Genomic DNA, 8,673 nt, shown 5'->3' with positions numbered 1-8,673 from the left:
TTCCACAACCAGGGCATCATCACTCTCAGTACTGAATGTACTTCCCAGTAGTCTCTTTTCTATGAAAGTAACTTCACAGGTATCCTCCTGCCATGAGATGAAATGGTATCCCTCATTGCATTCCAGACGTTTCTGGCATGGATGGTGACCTGCCGAATGTGGGCATCCTCCTGACCCCTTCCACAAGCCCCACCCCTCATGGATAATATGCTTAACCTCAAAACTAGGCAATGAAAATTTTTAGCCACAGTGAGATAGTATTTCTTTTGTCTCCGAGGACTGTTTAACTGAGGGACTGAAATGGATACCAGGAAATGACATCCTATGGAAGAGCGAGCCAGGAAGCCCATCTTGGCCCACGAACAGTACTGCAGCTGTGGGCAGGAAGTGGTGATTCTGAGGATAGAACTACATCCCATATTTGGGCTTACCTCCCGGCCTAGCTCCCATTTGACAGAATAGACCCATATTTTGCCATGTATAATGCACACCCGTGTTTTTGGCCCAAACTTTCAAGAAAAAAAATCTTTCATTTTATTTTTTAAATTCAATTATTTATTTATTTATATTTAGATGCCTATTGTTTGTATTATAAAGGAATTTTCCCGTTTCTTTTTGAACATATTATGGTACAGGAAATTTTATGTAACAAATAACTACAAACCACAAGAACAGGTACAAGGTATTTCAGGTACTACCCATGTATAATGCACATCCTTATTTTTCCCTCAAAAATTGGGGCAAAAAAAAGTGTGCATTATACATTGTGAAATATGGTAAATTCACTGAGGGGCTGAGGGTAAAAACTGGAAGAGTTGTTTCCCTGAAAGTGTTGACGCTGTGCAAGCCATCCAGCACAGCGCAAACAGCTCCCTCTCATGGCAGTCACTCGGTGCAACAGGTAGCTGTGGTCAGAACATAGGATGCCCGCTGTCACTGAAAACCACAGGAGCCACTCCCAGAGAACTCTACTAGTGATAGCTGGGTCCAGAGCCCTGAAATCTTTTGTATAAGTGCCAGAATCAAACCAGGGGTGAGCACCAGGCCAGCAGAACAGAGTCGTTGCCAGTCTCATCCCTGCCTCTTCTCTGGCTGCTTCAGAACTCCTGGTGAGCTCTGCATCAACGCACTCAGCAGCTCCAAGCAGCATGCAGTGGTCACCAAGGTTATCACCAGGCTTAGTAAGGGTACAGGCTTGAAGGCACATTCTAATATATGATGTCATATCTCCACCCAAGAATGGAATGGAATGCAATGGAATGGCAAAGGGGAACTAAAATATGGCTGTGGGCAAGGCTTCAGAGGGTTCTGAGTGAAGAATTGATCCAAGTCCTCAATGAACAATTTTTTTTTTTGTTTTTCCCTGTTTTACTAAAATGCAGTATACATTTGAACTCTTATCTGTTTAAAACAATTCTCAACCACAAGATACCACAATAAAAAAAGACAGAGCCCTGGCTAGTGTAGCTCAGTGGATTCACCACCAGCCTGTGAGGCAAAGGGTTGCCAGTTCGATTCCCAGTGAGGACACATGCCTGGGTTGTGGGCCAGGTCCCCACTGGGGGGTGAGAGGCAACCACACATTGATGTTTCTCTCCCTCTCTTTCTCCTTCCCTTCCTTTCTCTCTAAAAAAAATAAATAAAATCTTACATAAATAAAAAAGACAGAAGGAAGACAGTAGAAGTGCAACCCTGTGTTTTGTCATGTGGTCATTCTGGTTTCTACAGACAACTGGATAAGAAACAAATTGAAAATTACCACTGTTTCTTATACATTTTCTAAATTTCTATTTCTTATTAAGTTTTTTAAAACTTTTTTATTGCTGTTAGTTTACAGGTGTCCTCCTTTTCCCATTACTCTCCCCTACCCTGTCCACCTGAACACATTATTTGATCAGTTAGAAAAAAAGCACAACTCTGGCACTTTTCCACATTTCTAGCTGAGAAAATGTAGAGATGGGGCTTGAATTATTAGGTGTTAATAGCATTAAAAGATGTTTTATGTTTCTATAAAAATTGCTCTGTGGTTATAAGAAAGAAGGAAGAAAAGGGGAGGAGAGGGAGAGAGAGAGCGAGCACGCCTGTACAAAGAAGAAGGAATTAAGACTTGAATTCAAGGTGTAAGTTTATCACTATTTTCTAGTATGGATATTAAATGGTGTCTCTTGAGTTTTCCTACCTGAGAAGCAAATTTGTTCATCAGCTACAAAAAAAGCTGTAGCTAGAGTGCATGACCCGCCTGGCAGGTAAGATCATTGTTAACACAGCAACCTGGGGACACAAAATCTGGATGGAGGTGGCATCACGCACAAGGCACAAGGCTGAGAGGAAGCTATGGACAGTAGTAAATGGCTATTCCTTCCAGTAAGGGAGACGTATTGGTGGCATCAGTTTCATAATGTCACCCCCTGCTGGCCACTGCACCACAAGACAGAGCAAGATTTTCGAGTATTTGTAAGTCCCTGTGTCAAAAACAACGCAGTACATTGTCAGGTCCTATAACAGCTGTGTGAGGCTGGCCAGGATGGTGTCCTAAGGGACTGTTGTGCTTCTTCCTGACCACGGACACACCCTGTAGACAAGATCACTTGTCTACAACAAGTCCCGGTATGTGCTCACCAACAGCTCCAGCGAGATGACACAAGTCACCTCTTTTTACCTGTTACATTTTGTAAATCAGGTATTTTGCTTTCATGGAATACTCTCTCACATGCGTGCTGACTACAGCACCAACTTTATTTTCTTCTCTCAAATTTTGGTCGCATGTTTCAAGGCCAACCAAGTGTGCCTTCCTATCTATCATCCAATAGCCAAACAGTTGCTAAAAATCACATCCCTGAACACTATCTGCTTATTTTGCAACTCAATTCATGTTTAATATCTCAGTGACCTCATTGCCCCAAGACATCTTGCTTCATGCTAATATGGCCTCTAGCTCATCTGCATGAGTTGGACTGTTTTTTTTCAAGATTATGTTGGCACAGGTTATATTTATTATACATGTTGCATGGATGCCTGACAATAATGTGTATTATGTAATATGTGGGTCCAGAGTTCAAGATTTATCTATTACGTCACTTTCACATGTTGTTTAAAACTTCTAAATTTGTATTATGTTGCTGGCTGTTTGAGCTGTAAATGCTGAGAGACATGTTGAAATATCTCGCCATTCTCATAGATTTGCCCATTTCTGCTGGCAATCCTTTCCATTTTAACATCATGTATTTTAAAGCTATGTTATTATGAGGTTTCTGGGACAAGCTTCAATCTCGGAAGGCATTTGAATGTCACTGTTTTTCTCCCTCCTGACCACAGAACACACCTGTAGACACCATCACTTGAGATCATCTCTAATATCCTGTCTTTATGTGAAACAGCCTTATGAGGTGACACAAGTCAACCCCTGTAGGTGTGATGACCCACATACATCACAGCCAACACTTTTATTATCCAGATTTTATATCTTCATGGTAGACCATTTCCCAGGTTTCTGACAATAGGCCTATTTTTCCTCCCAGCTTTTAAAGAGCAGTTTCAAGGTCCTTCAAGTTTGCCTTCATCATATAGTCTGACAGCCACCAAGACCCTATGATCCACATTTTTAGGGTGTATCTACATGGCTTCCCCACCTGCAAAATAGCAGCGCTCACCCAACTGCCTTGCCATGGACAAACTTACATTCAATAATGTAAGGTGAATTCCTTCCATGCAAGATGACTTTCTCCACTCAGTGACACCCTAGCTCCAGCAATTATACCTTTTATCTTCTCCACACCCCCATTATCCCTGGCATTACAGACACCTTATCACCTTTGTCAAGACTGAAGATGCCTTTGGCCCCACCATGGTATGTCCACAGTACCTGTTTTAGAGGGAAGCTGAAGGTCAACTCAGTGGTGCCCTTCCAGAAAAACACAGAATAATCCCAGTGGACTTCCATCCTCAGTTTTCTTACCCCAGACCCAAGAGTCTTTCTTTGATATAGTTCTTAAAGTCTACCAGCTAATTCACATCCTTTATGTATTGCCTTTTGTTCCTGTCCCACTCCTCCACGCATTATTCTCATAGCCAGCTACTTGGAGTGCATCTGAAACAGTAGGTGTGGCTGTGAAGGCCAATACTCATTGTAATACCTCTGCCTGGGCTGGTTCAGAGAAAGGCTGTGGATGACAGTTTTATCTCCAGCTATTTTGTGGTGCAGAAGCCCTTGGCTTTTTCAGTCTTGTGAAGACCCAATTTTTGGTCTCTGCAAGTATCTACAGCTGTGAGTATTTCAGTAGCAACAAGTTACCTTATTTGTTTAAGGCAATTTAAATAGCCTTAACAAACAAACCACGCATATTCTATATATCTTAATAGTTTTTTAAAAAAGTTAAAGGTGATGAATCTGCTCAAAATATTAGATAGAGCAAATTACTTAAGCACTTCCTTGAGTAAAGGTCAGTTGGGTTTCTTGGAATTCTATTCATATTCACTTGTCATGCGCTAATCTGGCCATTACATTGAGTATAGGCTCAATGTTGTAGTTGCCTGTTGACCCCTGGTCAGGCCTTCACATTCACTAACAGTCAACATCTATGTGCATAATCCTCCTTACATTCAGACTTCTGAGTTACATATGCCACCCTTGAACAATCATGTCCTGTACTTTTAGCTGTTCCCTGAAAACATCCCTTTCTCTCCTTGGTTCACCCTCTTCTCCCAGCTGCTATACAACACTTGTTGAGACAAAACTCACACATCCCCTTACTCTTAGCTGCCCTCTTGTGCTTCATAGAGAAAACGGAAAGCGTCTGGAGGGAATACCTCAATTTCCCATTTTGTTTTTTTGTGTGTTTGTTTTTTCTGCCTCTCTTCAATCAATTTTTCGGGATATACACCTTTCTTGCCCCCAGGGCAATCTTTTGTATAAGGTCAACTCCCCAGGACACTTAAGTTGCTCTAAACTTAAAATAGGAATTTAAAAAGTCCCTGAGTTTCTTCAAAAATTAAAAAAAAAAAACTTAATTACCATGTGATTCAGCAATCCCAGTTTTGGATATAAATCCAAAAGAATTGAAAGCAGGGTCTCGAAGTGATACTTACATACCCATGTTCAAAACTGCCAAAAGGTGGAAGCAACCCAAATATTCACTGACAAATGAATGGATAAGCAAAATGTGGTATATCCATACAAAAAGAAAGGAAGCTCTAGCTGGTGTGGCTCAGTGGACTGAGCACCGGACTGACAACCAAAACGCTGCTGGTTCAGTTCCCAGTCAGGGCCCATGCCTGTGTTGTGGGCCAGGTCCCCAGTTGAGGGTGTGTGAGAAGAAACTGATCTCACCTCTCTGTAAAAATAAATACATAAAATCTTAAAAGAAAAAAGAAAGGAAACACCGTCATATGACAACACCATGGATGAACCTTGAGGACCTTATAGTAAGTGAAATAAGCCAGTTGCAAAAAGACAAATACCACTTATATGAGGTATCCAAGGTAATCACATTCATAGGAAAAGAAATTAGTATGGAGGTTGCCAGGGGCAAAGGGAAGGGAAAAATGTGGAGTTGTTTAATGGGTATAGAACTTCAGTTTTCAAGACAAAAAAGTTCTGGAGGTCTGTTGCACAGCAATGTGGAGGAACTTAACACCATTGAACTGTATATTTGTGTTGCAACCCTTCAAGGCCAGGCAGATTCATGGCATTCATCCAGACAGAAAAATATTCATGGATTCAAGGACAGAAAAATAGTCCTTGGGATGTCTGCCATGCCTTTATTCATGGGTGGGCAAGCCACACACGCTGCAAGCTGTATGTCTATCTGCACGTCTCATGTCATGGTCCTTGCTCCCCAGCAACTTAAGCGTGGCACTCATTGTGGCACCTGTCCCCTTGATGATGCATGTCTCTCATCATCACCACCCCCAGCAGGGAGCCCCTACCTGTTTAAGTACTAGAGGGGAACAAAGCTGGAAAACTGCCAACACATTAAGTAACATAACATAATTCTGCGCATGCGAGCTCACTTTGTTATGGGAACAGTTTATCAGACCCAGTGTCAAGGCTGTGAGAACACTGGTTATCAGGCCCCTCCAAGGCTATGGGAAGATTGGTTATTAGGCTCCTCCAAGGCCGTGGGAACACTGCTTCCCTCAGCTACCCAGACATCTGGGTGAGGAAGCCAGACTGCCTCCACTTACCCTACAATCCATTCCTTCTGGGTTTCTCACCTTACAATCTATGCGAGCATGTCTTCTGCAAAGGTCCCTTGGTGAGGAGGGCAGAGCCCTGCCTCCATAATCCACAACAGCAGTACAGGCTATACTCACTGCAGCAACAAGCAAGCAAAACACAAGTGCTGCCGCAGCAGCAGTACGAGCTTCAACAACATGCAGACAAAACACAGGTAATCAGGCCACCCCTAGGTACAATGGCCAGTCCAGTTTCCATACAAGTAAGGCCAGCCATGTGGGCCATCCACCCAGAGGGTCCCAGTGAGAAGTGCAGCCCGCATACTATTCCTCACCACCCAGCAATGTTGAGGAATATGGGTCTGATACAGACCTGTCAGAGTCAAGCCCACCTGGTCTTGTCCTTTGGGGTTCTTAGTGCAAAGGGGAGCTGATCCAGCCAGCTCCACAGCCTCAGCTGTGAGTCACCCCAAGCCATCCCATACAGAGTAGCCACTTAATGCCCTGGGCTGGTCATACTGCTGCTTTGCCCCAGCATAGATGTCAGTCCAGGTAGCATTCCACAGGGATGTTCACTGTTCCACTGGTTCTGAAGCCAAGTCCAATATGAGACAGAAGCAGGAGAGATGTGCCATGGGAGGCCGGCCAACCTGCTCAGGGGGAGTTCAGTGCAGATCCAGCATGCTGATTGGTCAGCCACTAAGGCATAGGTATGAACTCAGCCCACTAAGGTATTACCTTGCACTCTAAGGGAGAAAAGACAAAGCAGTTATAGGCACCAGCAAAGGCAAGACACAACCCACAGGCAATATACAAGCCAGCTTCTGGTCAGCTGAAAAGACAATGGCTGGCAGAAGGGGTCTTCCTGGGCATGAATACCAGACCTTCCGTGCCTCAACTGGGGGTTCAGCATCTATTTGCAATAAAGGGAGAACGCATAATGGGCCATAAGGAAATCACAAAGGTGCCACAAAGAAGCATTTCATGGTCTGCTGGCCCTGGATATGTCACCTTTAAGACTGGGGGCCATGTCCCAATCACACAGGGCACTATTTGTAAATTTCTCTCCCCTCCTTAGCTCCAAGGGACAACAAGGGCCACCCAATGCATGTGGGGGTTTTGATATCCCAAGGCCACGTCCAAGAGGCTGTTTGCCCTCCCTCCAGGCCCTCTGGAGCAGGCAGGAGAACATTCCCCTGTTTTCCCATGCCTGGTTTCAGCAGGGCATCCTCAATCTGTACTTGCAGCTGGATAGGAGCAGCAGCCTGGTGGAGCAGTGCTTCCACCGGAGCTGGGCACCCCCTCTGACTCCTCTCATTTAGAGTCCGGAGGACAGTCCATAAGTGTTTCATCCAACCCCTCAGTGTAGGGGTGGCAGCTGCAGCTTGCAGGCCCTGCTTTAAGAGACCATTGTACCTTTCAGTCATTCCAGCAGCTTGGGGATGATAGGCCACAGGAAATTTCCAGCCACTCTGCAAGTCTTGAGCCCCCCGTTGTTATCAAGGCCCCAGTAAAATGCATCCCCTGATCACCTCAATGATTAGGGGTCGCCCATAAGCAGCACATAACCACTCAAGCGCAGCTATCACTGCTCTCTGATCCGGGTGCCGAGTGGGATAAGCAGCTAAAAGTCCTGTGGCCATGTCCACACCTGTAATAGCATGCTTACATCCTTTTGAACTAGGTAGGGGCCCAATTACATCCACCTGCCACTGAGTCAGCAGTACCCGTCCCCTTACTACCTGTCAAGAAGTTCCCTATAGGCCTTCCGGGATGCTCTTGAGAGCAGACAACACAGGTCTCACAAGCTTCTTGTGCCTCTGCCAATGTAGCAGGTAACCCCAAAGTTTTGATGGTGGACCACATGGTCTTTTGCCCAGAGTGTAAGAGGCAACAGTGTAGTCACTGGACTACTTCCCTTCCTGAGGGACTGGCAGGTACCATTTCTAGCCATCACACCGTGGTTAGAATATCAGCCTCATCATTCCCAGGGAAGGCAAGAGGGGCATGTCCAGAAACATGATATACAGTGCTTTCTTTCTGGTGGCCTAACTCCCATAAGTCTTGCCACAAAGCCTGTCCCCACACTGGTCTCTGCATGACCATCCTTTTGTTTGTATGCCATGTAGACATCCATAATGTCAGCCCCCGGTCTGCGCCCTATTCTGTGCAAATAGTCAGGGGCGGGGCTTCACTGAGCGCCACGATCAAAATGGTGCGGAGTTCAGCCCATTGGCTTCTCTGCCCCATACCTGTGTCAAACCAGACCGTCTCTGTCTCTGGTTGAACTGCTACAGTGGTCCACACAGCAGGCTGATCTCTGCTGGGCCCATCAGTGTGCCATGCATCTGAGGGAATGGGTGGCTGCCCCTCATGGAAGGGGCTAGTTTCTACCTCCTCTATAGGGACAGGAGCAGTAGATTTCTCATTTACATAAATAACTGGACTTACCACTTCCTGTAGCTCAACTCTTAAAGGGCTAGTAGACAGAGTACTCCT

The sequence above is a fragment of the Phyllostomus discolor genome, chromosome X (genome assembly GCF_004126475.2).
Source record: "Phyllostomus discolor isolate MPI-MPIP mPhyDis1 chromosome X, mPhyDis1.pri.v3, whole genome shotgun sequence".
Taxonomy (NCBI): domain Eukaryota; kingdom Metazoa; phylum Chordata; class Mammalia; order Chiroptera; family Phyllostomidae; genus Phyllostomus; species Phyllostomus discolor.
Note: the sequence above shows the minus strand (reverse complement) of the source record.